Source organism: Jatropha curcas, chromosome 9 (genome assembly GCF_041381405.1).
Source record: "Jatropha curcas cultivar XTBG-Jc1 chromosome 9, XTBG_Jcur_1.0, whole genome shotgun sequence".
Taxonomy (NCBI): domain Eukaryota; kingdom Viridiplantae; phylum Streptophyta; class Magnoliopsida; order Malpighiales; family Euphorbiaceae; genus Jatropha; species Jatropha curcas.
Window position 1 is genome coordinate 14,272,428 of NC_143159.1, and position 20,003 is coordinate 14,292,430.

Sequence of the window (20,003 nt, forward strand, 5' to 3'; positions counted from 1 at the left end):
TCTAAGCATCAACTCGATTCAATAGAAAATGGGACGTTACATAGACCATGCCTTACATTGGGTTAATTAATCTAGCATTTAGGTTAATTAAAATTGGAGTCACTTAGGGTTTTTCCTAGTTTACCCTAAAATAATTAAACAAGGTGGCGACTCACACATCACGTGCATTCCTATCCTTAGTCACATTCATTCGTATGCTTATGTTTTCGGGGGAGGGGTTCACAGAAGCCGACGCCCGGAAAATCGGCCTCTTTTAACCTTACGATTTCTAATTTATTTTAGTTAGAAAAGCCAAATTATTAATTTACTTAAACCCAACTCGAATGGATCGAACCGAGTTCTTATGCGGAAAATTAATTAATCGTCCCAATCAAATTCAATCAAATTCAATTATCGCATCCATAATCATCCAAACCATTCAAACTAAAGCAGTTAAATCAAATAAATAAAAGACCCGCTCTTGCCTTATGGTTAAAGGCGGGCCACAAACCAGACCTAAAAATACATTCTACCCGATTAAAATCTTAACCCGAAAACCAAAAAAACCCAAAATCATGCATAATTACATTTTAATATTCTAAACTTAATTAAATTGCAATCTGCTCACAATTGGTTGTCTTCGGATTTATTAGAAAAATTAATTTTTATTTTGTACAAAATTCTTTAATTTTTGAAAGAACAAAAATTGTTTTTGGAGCCCTAGAACAGTCACATCACGCAGCTGTTCTTTGGAAGAACAGTTGCGTGACAGATCGAGTAGTCACATGACCTAACTGTTCTTAAAACTCCAGATCCATCAATCGTATATTTTAGATCCACAATTAAAAATAGAATATCAAAAATAAAATGAAACCGTGAATATGAACAGTTTTGTCACGCAACCTCTAGATCCGTTACTGATCTAATAGCTGCGTGACGCAACTAATTTGGGTAAAGAAACGATATATTGGGCATGAACAGCTCCATCACACAACTGCCAGGTCCGTTACGGATCTACTGTCTGCGTGACGCAACTGCTCTAGTCCGTGCCTACTTTTCAAACAACTTATTTACATCATTCTTTTATTTAAACATGCTTTAATAAAATCTAAAGACAACCAAGAGTGAACAGAATACCGTTTAACTAAGATCAGACTACTAAAACGATAACAAAATAAACAATACTAAATAAAAATACAAAGAGAGGTTTAAAAGAGTTACCTAACCCTCAGACTGAGGATTGTAAACAGCTTAAACGCCTTAAAGAATGAGGATTAATGGATTCCAGAAGCTCTGTCCACAAGGATTTAAACGCTCACCCTTTTCTCTCTTGCTTTTTCTTCTTTTATGATTTTCATTTTAACCTAATTGATGTCTAATAGCTGTTTTTCTTCAAGGGAACTCAGAAGAGTTTCTGGAGAAAAACTTAGTCGCAAGTGTATTTTTTTGATGCCCTAACCACCAGTCCCGAATAAGAGATAAAACGACGAATTTATAGAAGTAGGGCAACAGAGGATAGCTGCGTCACGCACCTTATAGCTGCGTGACAGATCCGATAGCTGTGTGACACAGCTCACTTTCTGGACCGTTGCCACGTACTCAGACAGAATGAAAAACCGTTATGTCGGCATTCACGGTGATGTCATCTTGATTGGAGTTGCATGACGCAACCGACAGTGCCGTCACACACCTAATAGCTGTGTGACGCAACTCTTATGCAATCCATACATATTTAAATTTGTCTAATTTAAATCCTTGGATTAAAATACTTCTAGATAGTAATAACCCTTCATTCCGCATCCTCGTATCCTCATTGGGTTAGGTGAGGGCATAAAGACACGCGTCAACACCCATAACCCTCAGTGTGAAACTTATAACCATTTACAAAGTGGCCAAAGTAGGCATTAGCAAACGGTAGAGGTCCCCTTGCTAGATTAGTAATGAATCTGTTATCAACATCGCTTCCTGAGCTTCGAGCCTATGGGAAATATTAATGACACGAGTGAAATCTAAGAATGTACACATATATGTTGTGTAACTAGAAAGTTACTTACGTAAAGTTTGAACCATTCTACAAATTCAGAGTCCAGTTTTGCATCAACTCCAGCATCAGTCAAATTGGGATTTTGTAGCCGCAAGCTTGATATATTTCCTGTTTATGAACGAACAAAATTATCATAATTATGATTTAACTATGCTGTATTGGGTTTAGACTCTCTACACGATTTATACTTACTGTACAAATGGTGTAATCTCTTCGCAATTCAACAAAATATAGGTTTGAGCCGCTTGTATCTCTGCATCAGTCAATCGTCTTTTTTTTATTTACCAATCATATGCCCAGGATAGGTGAAAATTGTTAGATTCCCTTCTAATTCAGATTCTATTCAATCTCCTCCGTCATCATTACGTGGCACTTTTCGATGCTTGGTGTAAACATATGGTTCGAAGTAGTGTGAATAGAAGGTGGAAGCTCCTTGCACCAAATATGCATTGCAAATTGATCCCTCAACCTTTGCCTTATTGTGCACATTCTTTTTAATTTTCTGCAGGTGTCTGTAATTGTACAAAGATAATATGTAAATATGAGTTGAAATAACATTGTAATGATTAGAATGGGATGTTAGTGATTCACCTCTCAAATGGATACATCCATATATATTGTATCGGTCCTGCTATACGACATTCATAGGGCAAATGAACCGAAAGATGCTCCATAGAATCAAAGAAGTCGGGTGAAAAAATTTGCTCCAATTTGCATATCACTATTGGGATTTCTCGCGCTAATTGGTCCATATCATTGCATCGGATAACAGTCATCGTCAATTCCTTAAAAAAGAGACTCAATTCTGTCATTGCTTCCTAAATTTTTCCTATCAACAATTCTCGAAATGCCACAGGAATCAATCTTTGCATGAAAACATGACATTCATGGCTTTTCATTCTAAACAATCAGTATTTCCTCATGTCAACACATCTACCCATATTTGAACAGTATCCATATGGAAACCTTAATGATCGGACCCATTCGCATAATACTTGCCTTTGGGGTTTATCTAAAGAATAACATGCCTTTGGAAACTTTCCAGTAAGTATAGATTGCTTGAGTTCTGGTCAACGACAAATTTTCTTCATGTCTGCTCTTGATTTTGCACTATCCTTAGATTTCCCCTCAATTTTCATGACAGTGTTGAACAGATTTTCAAACACATTGTTTTCTATGTGAATCACATCAAGGTTCTGACAGATAAGAAGTGAACTCCAGTATGGCAAATCCCAGAAGATGCTTCGCTTTTTCCATCCGCTATTCCTGCCAATTCTACCATTTACCTCTTATACACCTAACTCTGTAACTTTCATAAGCCCCAGATCTTCAATTTCTTGTAATATTTTAGCTCCAGACTTCACAAGTGGAGGGGGATCAACAATAGTTGTTTTCTTTCTAAAGCATTATCGATTTCACCTCAAAGGGTGAGATTCTAGTAAGAATTTGCAATGACAATCAAACCAACATTGTTTACCTCCATTTTTTAGTGTAAATGCATTAGTGTTTTCCATGCAATGAGGACAAGCCAATTTGCTTGCCGTACTCCAACCAGATAACATTCCAAATGCAGAAAAATCACTGATGGTCCAAAGCAAAGCAGCTCGTATTATGAAATTCTGATTGGTCGAAATATTAAACGTTTCAACCTCATACTCCCATAAATAATTAAGTTCGGCAATCAAAGGTTGCAAAAACATATCAATTTTGTATTTCGAATTATTAGGGCCACGTACAATAACACACAAAAACATGTATTCATCTTTCATACACATTGAGGGTGGTAGATTATATGGTATGACAATGACAGGCCATGATGAATATTGATGTCCTGATTGGCCAAATGGCTGAAACCCATCAGTACAAAGCCCCAATCTCACATTTCTCATATCAGCAGCAAACATAGGATGATGGTTAGCAAAGTGTTTCAAGGCTTCAGAGTCTGACGGATGAGTCATTATACCTTCCTCATATTCATGCAAAGCATGCCATCTCATGTGTTCGGCTATCACCTTAGATGCATATAACCTTTGCAGGCGAGGAACTAGAGGGAAATAATACATCTTCTTGAAAGCTTCTCTCTTTGTACTCTACCAGTCCCTTGACCCCGTCGTTGATATTTTGGAAGATTACAAAACTTGCATTCTCTTAATTTAGAGTCAACACCCTAGTATATCATACAATTATTTCGACAACTATCAATCTTTTCCACGGGTAGTCCTAATGCCCGAACTAATTTTTTTTTCTAGTAAAAATTATCCACCATCGAATGGTCTTCAAGCAACATTTCTTTTGATAACTGCATAAAATCATCGTAACACCTTTCTAAAAAATGGTGCTCCGCTTTCATGCGTAGTAATCGTGCCACTACAGATAGAACTAAATGATTCTTGCATCCAGGCCACAGTTCACTATTAGATGCACTTATCATGTCAAATAATTGTTATGCTGCATAGTTTGGCGATTCCTCCAAATTATCCTAATGAAATTCTGTGGGTCCCGTATATGTATGGCACAACCCAAGAGAGGGGGGGTAAATTGGGTTTTCTAAAAAAAAAAATATAAATTTTAGAATTTAAAACAAAATATAGAGTTCTAAGTGCAGCGGAAAAAATAAAGAACTTGTGAGAATAGATTATGGATTAGAACTTTCTCACAATGTTCTATTCATAAAAAAAATAGAAAGACTATGCAAAGTGCAGCTATTTATTAGAACTGCTTCACAATATCTTATTCAATATCAGAACTGATTTATGACAGAAAGCTATTGTAATTAGAACTTCCTCATAAAGTTTAGAAAATCATATAAGACTGTGTGAGAGACAGTTATTAAAATTAGAACTGCTTCATAAAGCTTTAATCAAGTTTAGAAAACTGATTAGAAACCCAAGTAGTGAAATATACTGTAAATAGAAGAACAGTTTAGAACTTGGTATATTCACTTATCAGAATTCCAGAGTTCTAATATTCAGAGAAGATAAGGCTTATTCTAGTTTTAGAACATCAGAATCATTAACAACTTTAGCATCTCTAAAATATAAACAGAAGTGTAAGTAAAGCAGTATCAAGCAAAACTTCAAAAATTAAAAGGATCAACACAGTGATTTATAATGGTTCGACACTAACTCGCCTACATCCACTCCCCAAGACTCATCTTGAGATCCTCAACGATGTTATCTCTTTTCAAGGGTAAGAGACAAACCAATAGTACAAGGCAATAGATCAACACCTAGATCTACCCTTTATCCCACTAGATTTTCCAAAGGTTCTAGTTAACCTCAACCCTTTCTGTTTTTGGCAGAGTACAGAAACTCAATTCAAAACATTAGAATCACTCTCACGGAGAAGGTTGCTTGATAACCTCTTTCACTATAGCTTCTCACCCAAGCTATTACACAATTGTTTATCAAATAAAGACCTGTCTACTAAAGATTACAGAAGCTAAATAGACAGATAGAAATGCAAATATAAGCACAGGAAAAACAATTTTTCAGATTAGAGAATCGTTTAGAACACAGAACCGTTTTTCAACAGTAGTTATAAAAATTCTTTTCTCTTTAAAGATAAAAACGTGAAGTGTAAAGATGAAAAGAAAAATGGGGGTAGAGAGTAAGTTTTGAGAGATAAAGGATGTGATCAATAGGTGAATACTCTTAAAACGAAAACTCTTTCTTCCACTTAGTTCAAAGAGTGAACACTCCTTTTTATAGAGAGATTTGTGACTCTCGTTTTTAGAAAGTGGATATTTCATTTTGAAATCAGAATATTTGCTTTCCTTATTTAGAAGATACGAGAATCTTAGTTACCAAAAATTTGTTTTATCCTTTTGGTAAGAAAATAGGAGACGATCTTCCTTTCCTTAAACATAAAGATTTTCCGAAAGCAATTTATTTGAGAAATATTTTTCTAAAAGATTCTACTTACTAAAACGAAAAGAATGAGATCTTCCTTCGTTTTAGGTAAGAGAATAAATTAAAATTCTTTAGATCTTCATAGAGGATTTCCGAAAAAGAAAGCATATGATTTATTACCAAAATCGTTAGAGACATAATCTCTTTAATTTTAGGTAATTGAATCATTTTGATTTCTTTTAAACGAATTTCGAAAACAACTATGACGAAAAGATTTATTTTGAAGAATCTAATTTTCGAAAAATATTTTTGATGAGAGAAAGATTAGTTTTTGTGCTTATAGATGAATTTTCTCTCTATCCTACAATGTATCCTAAGTACGTAACCACTAGAGTCTTCGGATATCTTCACACACTATGGATTTTTGTAGGACTTGCCTTGTTCATTTTCTTTCCATAAGAATTCTGCATAAAATAATATTAGCACAAATAATATAATTTAAATTTATTTGTTTTGTTTTAATCATCAAAATTTCGAGATTAGAATTTGACCCTTGAGCCAACAAATTCTACTCTACCCGCATCGATTACTGTATCATTGCATCGATTACCGTACTGAAATTGCAAAAGTTGACCTTCTAAACTTATAGAAATAGAGTGGCCTGACCCACTAGAAACTCGAGGTTCACCTTGATGTATCCATTCATAATAATTTCCATGAACCCATTTGTGCATAAATGAAGTTTAATTGGATCGATATCTAAGAAGGCTCTATTTTGACACTTTTTGTGATTACATGGACACCTTAACTTATTACCATTCATACAACTAGGATTACCAACTGCAAACTCTATAAACGATTCCAATCCTTGCAAGAATTCTTTTCTTAATATCCCATTGACCTCGTACCTCCAGTACGTCCAATCTCGATTAGTCCGCATTTTTTTACGTAATTAACACTCTGTTTATAAAGGGCAAATTATATGTAATTGCATTAGTCCTAAATCATCCTTAAAACAGACCAATAGTATTGTTCCATTTACATTTCTAACTTACTAAGGTTATTTCTATAATAAGGGTAGCTATATATATGTAAACTCACTAGGTTATTATTTCTAACTAAGGTTAACTATATATATATATATATATATATATATAAACTTAGTATAATATCAGTAAGTGTACGATTCCTTATATTTATTTTTTAAAAAAATTTCGACAGCACTTCAGTATAACATAATCAAATCTCAAGTCAAAACACACTCACATAAACACTTCTATATAATCCCAACATTCTCCAAAGTCAAAATGGCCACTACTAGGCCTTTAACTCAAACGCATCATTTATGTGATTTCCAATCAAATGATAACACAAATCAATATAAACTAATTTCAAAAAAATAAATTTAAATACATAATATAGAAGTTGGTTTTTTAAATTTGATTTTTATAAATTTTGATTACTATTAAATCATACTCAGTAATCGAATCAAACCGTTACATATATATGTTTTGAACTTTTAAATTCAATTTAACTTTGTTGAATGAATTTTCCTTTGTATTGATTAATTTATATTGGATAGTAAATTATGAGATTAGTTTATATTGGATAATAATTGAATAATAATTTTTTATAGAAATTAGATAAATTATATAATTATTTTATATAATATTCAAATGTTAAATATTTATATAAAATTAGATTAATATATATGCACAAACTATATGAGTAAAACTATAGATTTTTATAATTGTTTATAATTTTTAACAATAGACGTAATTAAATCAAATTTAAATTCTATATTTATAAATTGCTTAATTATTATCTTTCTGAATATATAATATTTTTTATACTATACTAAGAATATACATATATAAAAATTAATTTAAAAATTTCTAATACCTATTCAAAATCATGTGTATTTATGGCATAATTTTAGTAATTTATTTTTCATATTTAGTATAATGTTAATCTTTTTCTTTCTTGTTAACTAAATGAATGAAGAAGTTTAATTTCTCTTATTTCAAACCGCCTAAACAGTCAAACCAAACAACCGTCAAAGGTTTTGTTTGCTTTGAAATTTTGATGGTTTGATTTGATTTTAATTTTTTTTAAGCCGTCACTTTAGGTTTGACAATTATTATATTCAAACCAAATCAAACCGAAATACAAACAGCCCTCCACCCACCCTAAATCAGATTGATAAGAAAACCAAAACCAAGAGCAAAAAACTGTAGAAACTTCTCTTCAGGTAAGAGAAGGATACTGACAATAACAACACAACGCAAAAAAAAAAAAAAAAAAAAAACAACAATAATAAATACAATAATAGCAACACTTCGTTAATTCCATTTCATGTAACTACAATAATGACTACAAAAAACGAAATTGCATTCAGCTTCAAAACGAAATCCACAAAAAAAACCAAAAAAAAAAAATGACAGCAACAGGTGTACCTAACCATCGAACGCGAACGAAGAAGAAGAAACTGTGACAAGAGGTGCTTCTTCGGCGACCGGCTGTGAACCCCTCCCCACAACATCATAAGCATACAAATGCATGTGACTAAAGGGCAGAAATGCACGTGAATGTATGAGTCGCCACCTTGTTTAATTATTTTAGGGTAAACTAGGAAAAAACCCTAAGTGACTCCAATTTTTAATTAACCTAATTATTAGATTAATTAACCCAATGTTAAGGCATGGTCTATGAACCCGAGGTGGATCCCGAGACTATGTCATGCTGATGAACTAACCAAAATAATGAATGCTTTGCAGGGTAAAATGATGTAATTGGACCAATGAAAGTGTTTATGTGATTTTGACTTGCCGCTCGGGGTTAAATCCCAAACGTGCCTACGTACTTCCGTTTGAATGGAAGATCAAAGTCGACGTAGTTCGATAGGCCTTCTTTGAAGGGCTTTGAATGGGTATGCTTAATGCATGAGTGTGTGTATGCTTCGTGCATTTTGTTTAGGCATTTTGCCAAAGAATTGATTTTTAGGCATTTGATGCCAAAAATGTTGATTTTAGTGGCTTTTAGCCAAAAAGATTGATTTAGGCAATTAGTTTGCCAAAAATTGATGTTTGGGCTTATTATTGCCAAAAAATGGTTAGGCGATTCGTCACCAAAGTGATCAAGGCATTTGTGCCAAAAGTTGGTATGGGAAGGCGTTTAGCCAAAAGATTTAGGCAATTTTTGCCAAAAGTGATTATTCAGGCGTTTGTCGCCAAAATGACTGATTTAAGGCTTTTAGCCAAAATGAATTGATTTAGGCAATTTATTGCCTAAAAATTGATTGATTGGGCGTTTGTCGCCAAAATTGATTGACTTAAGGCAATTTATTTGCCAAAAGCAATTGTTTGAAGGCTTTTAGCCAAAAATTGTGATTTAAGCGATTTGTCGCTAAAAAGTGGTTAATCTAACTTATAGGCAATTTGTTTGCCAAAAATTGATTGAACCGTGGGCAATTTTTTGCCAAAATGTGATTGATTCAATTGTAGGCAATTTGTTGCCAAAACGTGATTGATTAAGGCTTCTTAGCCACAATTATTGATTAATTGGACTTAAGCCAGGCTGTTCGAAATAAAGGCAATTAACCGTAGTTATTGATTAACTAGGTCCTTTTAGCCGATATTGTCGGATTTAAGCTTAATACCACGATTATTGATTAACCGGGCATTAAAGCTTAATCATATTTAATTGAGGCAGTTTATTTGCCTAATTGTGATGTGAATGCATTTATGCAGTTGTAGAGTTATTAGGAGTAGAAAAGAAGCATGCATGAAGTGCTAAAATTAAATAGACAGAGTTTAGTTCATGTACCTGATTTAATCGACGGCCACTTCTTAATTCCAGGTTAAGCTCCTCGTTAAGGGAATTTTAATTAATTTTAATTTAATTTAAGTGACCAATTATCACAACAAGAAAGCAATAAAAACTAAATTAAAAATGCAGAAAAAGCAGTAAAAGAATCGCAAGGAGCGTAGGGGAGAAGGAGCGTCCGTCAACACAGACTGAGTGTCGAAAACAGAAGGTCCGGGGCTGCTTTTATAGGCAATTTCGGACTGTTTCGGCGGCTGGGCCGCCTGGCTCGGCGGCTGGGCCGCCGGGCTCGGCGGCCAGGTTCGGCGGCTCAACCGCCGGAGACCGGCGGCTGGGCCGCCGGAGCTCGGCGACTCGGCCCGCTGGAGGCAGGCGGCAGCGGCCGGAGCCGCCGCCGTGAAGGGCGGCTGCTGCCACCGCCGCGGCCGGCGGACTTTCTAGTTTTACGTTCCGGAGGCTTTTTCTGGAGTTTCGGACCTCCAAAAAATATTCCGGGACCAGTTCCGCGATCCTCGCGACATCCCGGACGTTTTAAGTACCATATTGGCATATTTTCGGTAAATTTCCAAAATGGCCTCCGGTCCGGCCGGACTGTTCGCAGTCCGGGAAAACTGGCTTTTCGAGCCTCAAAATTTGAGTATTCACACCGGCGCTGCAACAAAGAGGAGGCGGCTGGAAACGGCACTGCAATAAAGGAATGTGGAGAAGAGGTGCTGCACTCGTGCCTAAGGCAACCAAGGGTTTATAAGGCCCTACTTTTTTACGACCGATTCGTTAACAAAATCGGTCGTAGTTTTTAATCCTGCGATGTCATTTTACTGTCAGCCAAATTGTGACCGACTTGAGACCAAAATAGTCGGTCGCAAAATATAGGTTTAAAATCTATCACTAATTGGTCGCAAACCACAAACTAAATTTGGTGCTGAAATTCAGTAGGCAATTTTGCGACGGACTGTGAAACGACCGCAAATCCATCGCAAAATTTGTCGCAAATCCGTCACAATTGAGTTGAAAAGTGGAAACCAAACTTGTGGGAGTTATTAGCTTTTTAATTTGCGATGAATGTTCTAGAGGTCGCAATTCCATCGCAAATTCTGTCGCACTTTAATCGCAAATCTGTCAGTGGATATTCAATTTCCTAATCATCGCAATTGGTCGCAATATTGCGACTGATGTACGTCAATCACAAAAATCGGTCACAAAAGTGCATTTTTTTGTAGTGAAATTTACCAAGAAACCATTAAAAAGTTAAAATATCCAATAAATTAATGGTATTTGGTATAGTATTTTTTGCAAAACTTACAATGATAGAAAATAAATATATCAATGGCTATTTATTAATATTCTTAAAAATCCCTAAATCACAATAGTCCTAAATATTTTTTAAAATGATCTTGCGAAAGGCACCCCTTAGAATCAGCCTCTGACAGAAGCTCTTGAATTTGCCTAGCCATTACAACACCACCGTCTCTTACACCACCATAGCTATAAGATCGTCATCTCTATCGAAAGTCTATGTACAACTCATATTATGCTTACTTTGATGTTGGCATGAAAGAGTTTTCAGTTATTATGATGAAGAGGATGGAAGCTTTTGCCACTTCGATTTCAATTTGGAGAATTTCGATGATATGTGCATAAATTGCCTCTTTTATTCTTAATATTTTTGGTATTTTTAAGTTGTTTTCAAGCTTAAATCAGTTGGTTGAACAATTTTTATCAATTAGACATGATCTAAGTTATTTTTTGAATAATACCATTTAATTGAGGAATTTTCAGCATTGTTAATATTTTGACCATTGTTTGCTTCTTCAGGCATAACTGAATGTATAGATGTTCAAATTGATTGATTTGTGATTTGTTAGGAAGATAGAAAGGAGCTCTACAAATTTCTAAGAGGAGGCAAGATTCAATTTAGCCTTGAAATTCATCAAAAAGAGCTCTGAATCTAGAACAAATGTCATGAATGAACATGCATGAAGGGGTTTTATTGTTTAAGACATATCTGGATCTCAAAGAGTCAAAATTAGCTCAGCATGGGCCCATTTAAATCTTAGAATATGGTCCTACAGTTGCTATGAAGACAACTAAATGAAGTGAAGTCATTTTTATTGTCAAAAACGCCATAAAAGATTACGTTTTGAGCAAAAATATCTGCTTCAACCTAATTTGGTTTTTAGATCATATCTTCTGCTGTGAGTGTCTGTTGGGCGAGCCTTAGTTTGTTAGAAAGGTGAGAAGGAGATATGCAAGTTTGTTGAAGAAGTCAGAATCAGATTCGAAAAGGAAGTTGCTGAAAAATGAGAGAGAATCAGCACAATAAAGATTTCTGTTGACTGTTTTTTTACAGTTCCCAAGTGATTAGAGATTCTTTAGGTCTTTTGAGAGGCTATATATAGTTACGATTCTAGAGCAGCAAGAGGCATGTTTTTCGTCCCACATAGTTCATCATCTAATTTGAGATTTTGTTTCGTATTCGTTTGTTTTGGTGATTGAAAGCCATGAATATGAGTGACTAATTTCTTAGTTCAGTTCAAGGCATTCAATTTCCATATGTATAATTGTGAGGCCTGTTCTTAATTTAAATAATTGTTCTTTGAATATCTGTTGTTTCTTGCAATTAAGGTGTTAATTCTATTGGGTGATTTGCTAAAAAGGCCTATTAGTTAATTATTTGGTAGGATTAAGTGCTATTTCATCTTCATAATCCGTAATTGTTGTGAAAGATTGAGTGTTAGTAGCAATTAGGTTTTATTGATTATGTTCCAAGTTTTTGGTAATAATCTAAAGAAACAATAGGGTTGAATTAAATAATTTATGCTTTTAAATTATTGTTGAAATTTAACTACTTCATGTCCTTACTGTTTTATTAGATTGAAAAAGATTGCTTAATACCTGCTCATTTAATAATTAGAGTTAATAAAGGTGCTGGGCTCAAATTAATTGTAATAGGGGAGTCAGGGAATTTATCATGCTTGTTGGTAAGTTTCAGTTAAGTATTCAAAGAGTAATTCATTCAAAATTTGTCTGTGATCATTTATACATTGGATTATAAATTGCCTTGAATTGAATGTTTATTAGATTGAGTTTCAATTTAAGTTTAATAGTCAGTTTTATTTTGATTTCTCTAAGTGAATTTTCAAAAGCCAACCCCCCTTTTTCTCTTTACAAAATATCACAAAATTTAAGATTTCAGTCTCTAGGGTTCGACCTGAATTTACCACTTCTGCAATTAAAATTCAGTAATTAATTTTCGGTGGAATCGACAACCATCAAAATTTTGGCGCCATTGCCGGGGACTGAAAGATTATTATATTTTGTGTTTTTATTTTGTTAAAATAGTTTTCTTACCTTTGTGTAGTGTTGTGGTTTTAGGTTTGTGGTAAAATTTGTAGAATTGAAGGAGAATTGAAGTCATTTGGTTTATGACAAGAAGTTCTCAATCTGGTGAAATTCTTTTTGATCCTAAAGTAGAAAAAACAGATAAACGTTTGAGGAAATTAGCTAAACAAGCTAATTTGAGTCAAGCCTCATCTGAATGGACGATTACTGATAGTTCAAACAATTCTCCGAGGGAATCAATTTTGAGATTCAGATTCTGGAATTGATACCATGGCTGCCAGAACCTTGAAAGAATTGGCTACACCTGACCTAAATCAGCAACCTTTGTGTATTCAATTTCCTACTTTAGATGCTGCTTTTAAATTAAAATCTGGACTAATCCATTTGTTGCCTAAGTTCCATGGTCTTTCAGGTGAAGATCCACATAAGCATTTAAAAGAGTTTCACGTGGTGTGTTCTAGTATGAAACCTCAGGGAGTTTCAGAGGAGCAAATTAAGCTTCGAGCTTTTCCTTTCTCATTGGAAGATAAAACAAAGGATTGGTTGTATTACCTTCCTTCCGGATCTATCAACTCATGGAATGAGATGAAGCGAATGTTTCTAGAGAAGTATTTTCCTGCTTTAAGGGCTACCAACATAAGAAAAGAAATTTGTGGCATTCGACAATACAATGAAGAGAGTTTGTATGAGTATTGGGAACGGTTCAAAAAGCTTTGTGCAAGCTGCCCTCATCATCAAATTAGTGAGCAACTTTTGATCCTATATTTCTATGAAGGACTTCTACTAATGGACCGTAGCATGATAGATGCTGCTAGTGGAGGGGCTTTGGTTGACAAAACACCGGAAGATGCAAGGAGGCTGATTGCTAACATGGCAGCAAATTCTCAACAGTTTGGAATGAGAATGGATCACACACCTAAAAAGGTTAATGAGATAAGTACATCTAATCTTGAGAGATAAATTTCTGATTTAACTTCTTTAGTGAGACAATTGGCTGTAGAGAATATTCAAACTGTTAAGGCATGTGGAATTTGTTCTGCTTCGGGTCAGCTACTGATATGTGTCCTACACTCCAAGAGGATGAATTAGTGCAACATGCCAGTGCAGTAGGTAATTTTGGACAGCAACAACGCAGGTATGACCCCCTATTCTAACTCTTATAATCCAGGATGGCGAGACCATCCAAATTTGAGCAATGGGAATCAACCGGTACAAAATCGATACCAGTAGCAAAGACCACAAGTAACTCAATTGCCTTCCTCTTCCCAAAATCAAGGTATGTCACTTGATGAAATTGTTAAGGCTTTAGCTCATAATACACAACAATTTCAACAAGAGACTAGGAATATCATTCAGAACATAGAGAAGCAAATTGGTCAGTTAGCTTCATCTGTGGGTAAACTTGAAGCTCAAGGTTCCGGTAAGCTTCCATCACAAACAGTGATAAACCCTAGAGAAAATGCAAGTGCTATAGTTTTACGAAGTGGGAAAGAAGTTGATAATCAAGTTATACACGAGTCAAGGAAAAAGAAGCAGCAGAGTGCAAAGGATTGTGAGGTTCCTAAAGTTGAGGTAAATTCTAAACTTAAAATGATGCTAATAATTATGTTCCTCCATTTCCTAGTAGGTTGGCCAAGACAAAGAAAGAAGAATAAGAACAAGAGATTTTGTAGACTTTCAGAAAAGTAGAGGTTGATATACCTTTACTTGAGGCGATCAAACAAATCCCCAAGTGTGCAAAATTCCTTAAAGAATTGTGTACCTTACAAGGCGCAAGTTGAGGAATAATGAAAAAGTTAGTGTCGGGGAAAATGTGTCAGCATTTATTCAATGGAAATTACCCCCTAAATGTCAGGATCCAGGTTCATTTTCTATCCCATGTAGAATAGGTGATTCTAAATTTGAACGAGCAATGGCAGATTTAGGAGCATCTATTAATGTTATGTGATATTCAGTTTTTCAAACTTTGAATTTGAACACTTTGAAGGAAACCAGTGTTATTATTCAATTGGCTGATCGTTCTAATGCTTACCCTGTGGGAGTAGTTGAGGATGTTTTGGTGTAGGTTGGACAATTAATTTTTCCAGCAGATTTTTACATTTTGGATATGGGGGATGCTGTTCCCACATCAAATTCTGCTTTGATTTTATTCGGAAGACCTTTTCTAAAAACTGCCAAGACAAAGATTGATGTGGATGGTGGCACTTTAACCATGGAGTTTGATGGAGAAGTTGTTAAATTTAATATTTTTGATGCCATGAAGCATCCTACTGATGATCATTCTATTTTTTCTATTGATGTAATCGATACATTTGTGCAGGATGTCTTTGAGTTAAGCAATGAGGATGAGTTAGAGTGGTGATTAGTCAAGGAATTCATGAAGATAGTACCAATCAGCCACTAAGTGCAGAGGTTCAAGATGCAGTAATGGCATTACAGTCATTACCATTAATTGCAAAAAGGTATGGAGTTTCTAAGATTGATTTACCTCATCACACAAAACTATTGCCTTCTATTTTAGATGCACCAGTTCTTGAACTCAAACAGTTGCCTGAGCATTTGAAGTATATTTACTTGGGAGATAATGAGACACTTCCGGTTATCATTTCAAGTAAGTTAACAAGGATTCAAGAAGAAAGATTGATAAGAGTTTTGAGGATGCACAAAGAAGCTATTGGTTGGTCATTAGCTGACATCAAAGGCATAAGTCCATCAGTGTGTATGCATAGGATTTTGTTAGAAGATGATGTTAAACCAAGTAGAGAGGCTCAAAGGAGGTTGAACCCACAAATGATGGAAGTTGTGAAGAAGGAAATCTTGAAGCTATTAGATGCTGGGGTGATTTACCCAATTTCAGACAGTAAATGGGTAAGTCCGGTTCAAGTTGTGCCAAAGAAATCAGGTGTCACTGTTGTAGCAAATCAAAATAATGAGCTTGTTCCAACAAGGATTCAAAGTGGATTGCGTATGTGCATAGATTACCGCAAGTTAAATTCTTCAACAAGGAAGGACCACTTTCCATTACCATTCATTGATCAAATGCTTGAGCGGTTAGCATGTAAGTTTTATTTCTATTTTCTTGATGGCTTTTCGGGATATAATCAAGTTGTGATAGCACCAGAGGACCAAGAGAAGACTACCTTCACTTGTCCTTTTGGAACTTTTTGATACGGAATCGATACCACTCAACCATAAAGTTCAAGGAAGCATGGGGAACACCTAAGTTTCTCACATTATTGAAAGCACATGTTGAGTTGGACACGTCTGCTACAGTAAATTTGACTTTTTCTACAGTAACTTTGACTTGAAGGCTTGTAGAAGCACGCCCGTGCAAGATAGCACGCCCCAGACCGTGCACTCTACTGCCTCTCGCAAGGGAAACTCATGCATGCGCGCACGCCCGTGCCAATTAGCACGCCCCAAAACCGTGCACTTCTCTGCCTCTCGCGAGGGACACACAAATATGCGCGCACGCCCGTGCCAATCAGCACGCCACAGGCCGTGCACTTCTCTGCCTCTCGCGAGGAACACTCATACATGCGCGCACGCCCGTGCGCCTTGGCACGCCCTGGACCGTGCAACTGTCTGCCTCTCATTAGTTAGTTAGCTTATTTTGTGTTTTTGCAATGCTAATGGGTTGGGCCTCCAATATTTCGGCCACCCTTGAATAATTAGCCTTATTTTGATTAGATTTAGTCAATCTTTAGTGGATTTGGATTAGATCTCCAAATCCTTAAGTTGTTATGATTTTGTTAGTCAACTCCTTAGTTGGTTTAGATTTGCTAAATCCTACTCCTTAGCTAACTCTAAATCCTCTAAGGATCTGGACCTCTTAGATTAGTATAAATAGCTTGTTATTTTGTAATTATTCAACAATTATTCAATGAATTAAAGACTACTTCTTCATGCTTAGGCGTGTTCATGTTTTTAGAGAGTGTGAGATTGCATTCTTCTAATTGCATCAAGAATCAAGGTAAACTTATCAATTCTTTGTGGCGTTTATCTTATTCTTTTACTCTATTATTGGTGTTCTTGCTTCTTTAAGCTTTGGGTGCCATAGAGGGGAATTTATTCTAGATCTTTGATCTCTTCCAAAACTTGTCATTGAGTTCATGAAATTTATTTTCATTGGGTTCCGCGTCACTTTTGCATTTAGAAGAATGTCATTCGGACTTTGTAATGCACCTACAACATTTCAGAGATGTATGGTTAGCATATTCTCAGATTTTATTGATAATTGCATTGAGGTGTTCATGGATGATTTTACTGTGTATGGAGATTCATTTGATGCATGTTTGCATAATTTATCTTCTGTTCTTGAGAGATGCATTGAAAAAAATCTTGTTTTGAATTATGAAAAGTGTCATTTTATGGTAGAACAAGGAATTGTTTTGGGGCATGTTGTTTCTAATAGGGGTATTGAGGTAGATAAGTCAAAGATTGATTTAATTGTGAATTTACCTTACCCCACAACTGTGAGGGAATTGCGCTCTTTTCTTGGTCATGCAAGTTTCTACCGAAGGTTTATCAAGGACTTTTCTAAGATAGCAATACCTTTATCTAGGCTCTTGCAACAAGATGTTAAATTTGAGTTTGGTGAAGAATGCAAGGAGGCTTTTGACAAGCTAAGGTTAATATTGTCATCACCTCCTATTATTCAGGCTCCTAACTGGACTAAACCATTTGAAATAATGTGTGATGAAAGTAATTATGCAGTGGGAGCTGTCTTAGGGTAGCGTGTGGAAAAGCTTTTTCATGTGATTTATTATGCATCCAGGACATTAAATTCAGCACAGCGCAATTATTCCACTACTGAAAAAGAGTTTTAGCTATTGTTTTTGCTTTAGATAAATTTCGGTCATATTTGCTTAGTTCTAAAGTGATTGTGTTTTCTGATCATGCAGCTTTAAAGTTTCTCTTAGCAAAGAAGGAAGCAAAGCCAAGGTTAATTAGACGGATTCTTCTTTTGCAAGAATTTGATCTTCAAATTAAAGATAAGAAAGGTGCTGAAAATTTGGTAGCAGATCATTTAAGCAGGTTAGTAACACAAGAGGATCCAATTCCTTTGCAGGAATTATTTCCTGATGAGCAGCTTTTTGAACTACAAGGTATGATCCCTTGGTACGCTGATTTGGTAAATTATTTGGTTACTAAAACCATGCCTTCTGATTTGAATAGAGCTAAAAAGGAAAAATTGAAAAGTGAGTCTAGGTTATGTATGGGATGAACCATATTTGTGGAAATTTTGTTCTGACCAAATTATTAAGAGGTGTGTTCCTGATAATGAGATTAAGTCAATTCTGGTTTTTTGTCATTCATTTACATGTGGAGGCCATTTTGGACCTAAGAGAACAAGTAGGAAGATATTGGATTGCAGTTTTTATTGGCCTACCATATTTCGTGATGCTTATATTTTCTGCAAAAATTGTGAACAATGTCAAAGAACAAGAAGTATATCTCGTAGAAATGAAATGATTCAAACCTCAATACTTGTATGTGAGATTTTTGATGTGTGGGGTATTGATTTCATGGGTCCATTTCCTTCTTCTTTTGGTTTTACTTATATATTGCTTGCTGTAGATTATGTTTCTAAATGGGTGGAAGCTAAAGCCACCAGAACTGATGATTCTAAAGCTGTTGTAGATTTTATCAAGTCAATCATTTTTAGCAGATTTGGAATTCCAAGAGCTTTAATTAGTGACAGAGGCACTCATTTTTGTAATAGAGCTATGGAGGCATTATTAAAGAAATATGGTGTTTTTCATAAAGTGTCTACAACTTATCATCCTCAAACAAGTGGGCAGGCTGAGGTATCTAACAGCGAGGTGAAGTCTATCCTAGAGAAGACAGTGAAGCCGAATAGAAAGGATTGGAGCCTTAAACTTGATGATGCTTTGTGGGCTTATAGGACAGCCTATAAGACAACCATAGGTATGTCCCCTTACAGGCTTGTTTTTGGTAAGATGTGTCACCTTCCAGTTGAGATAGAATATAAGGCTTATTGGCTATTAGACATTGTAATTTGGACCTAGATACTGCTAGTGTGGAAAGGAAGTTACAATTGCAAGAATTAGAGGAAATTCGGCTTGACGCTTATGAGAATTCTAGGATCTATAAGGAAAAGACAAAGGCATTTCATGATAAACTCATAAGGAAGCAGTTTGTGGTTGGGCAAAAAGTTTTATTGCATTGTGAATACTCAAATTTTGAGGCTCAAAAAGCCTATTGGTTGACTTTGCTACAGTAAATTTGACTGTGCTACAATGAATTTGCTACAGCAAATTTAATTGTGCTACAGTGCATTTGCTACAGTAACTTTGACTCACAAGGCTCAAAGAGCCAATTTTTCCGGACTGCAAACAGTCCGGCCGGACCGGAGGCCATTTCAGAAGTTCACCGAAAATATATCAATATGGTACTTGAAACGTCCGGAATTTTACGAGGATCGCGGAACAGGTCCCGGAATATTTTTCGGAGGTCCGAAACTCCCAAAACAGCTCCCGAAGCGACACACGGTGGCCGCACCGGCCACGGCGGCGCCAGCCCCCACCAAGCACGGGCGACAGCCCTCGCCCAGCGCGGGCGGGGCCTGGCGCCCAGCGCGGGCGAGAACCCTCGCCCAGCGTGGGCGGGGACCCTCGCCCAGCGCGGGCGAGGCCCCTCGCACCGCGCGCGGGCGAGGCCCCTCGCGCCGCGCGCGAGCGAGACCCCTCGCCCCGCGCGGGCGAAACCTCTCGCCTCGCGCGGGCGAGGCCTCCCGCGCCGCGCGCGAGCGAGGACTCTCGCCCCGCGCGGGCGAGACCTCCCGCACCGCGCGAGGGCGAGGCCTCTCGCCCGCGCGGGCGAGGCCTCCCGCGCCGCGCGAGGGCGAGGCCTCTCGCCCCGCGCGGGCGAGGCCTCTCGCCCCGCGCGAGCGAGGCCTGTCGCCCCGCGCGCAGGGCCTGGCCCCCCCCTCGCGCCCT

General features: G+C 36.6%; 1 non-coding gene and 1 pseudogene across 1 annotated transcript; both read right to left on the reverse strand.

Annotated features, from left to right (window-relative positions):
• Positions 1 to 2,211: 2,211 nt before the first annotated feature.
• Positions 2,212 to 4,086, reverse strand: LOC149493677 (uncharacterized; annotated as a pseudogene).
• A 9,588-nt stretch (positions 4,087 to 13,674) lies between these two features.
• Positions 13,675 to 13,781, reverse strand: LOC119370685 (small nucleolar RNA R71). Its single transcript, XR_005178246.2, has one exon. It is a non-coding gene; the product is annotated as a small nucleolar RNA R71 (small nucleolar RNA).
• Positions 13,782 to 20,003: the final 6,222 nt, after the last annotated feature.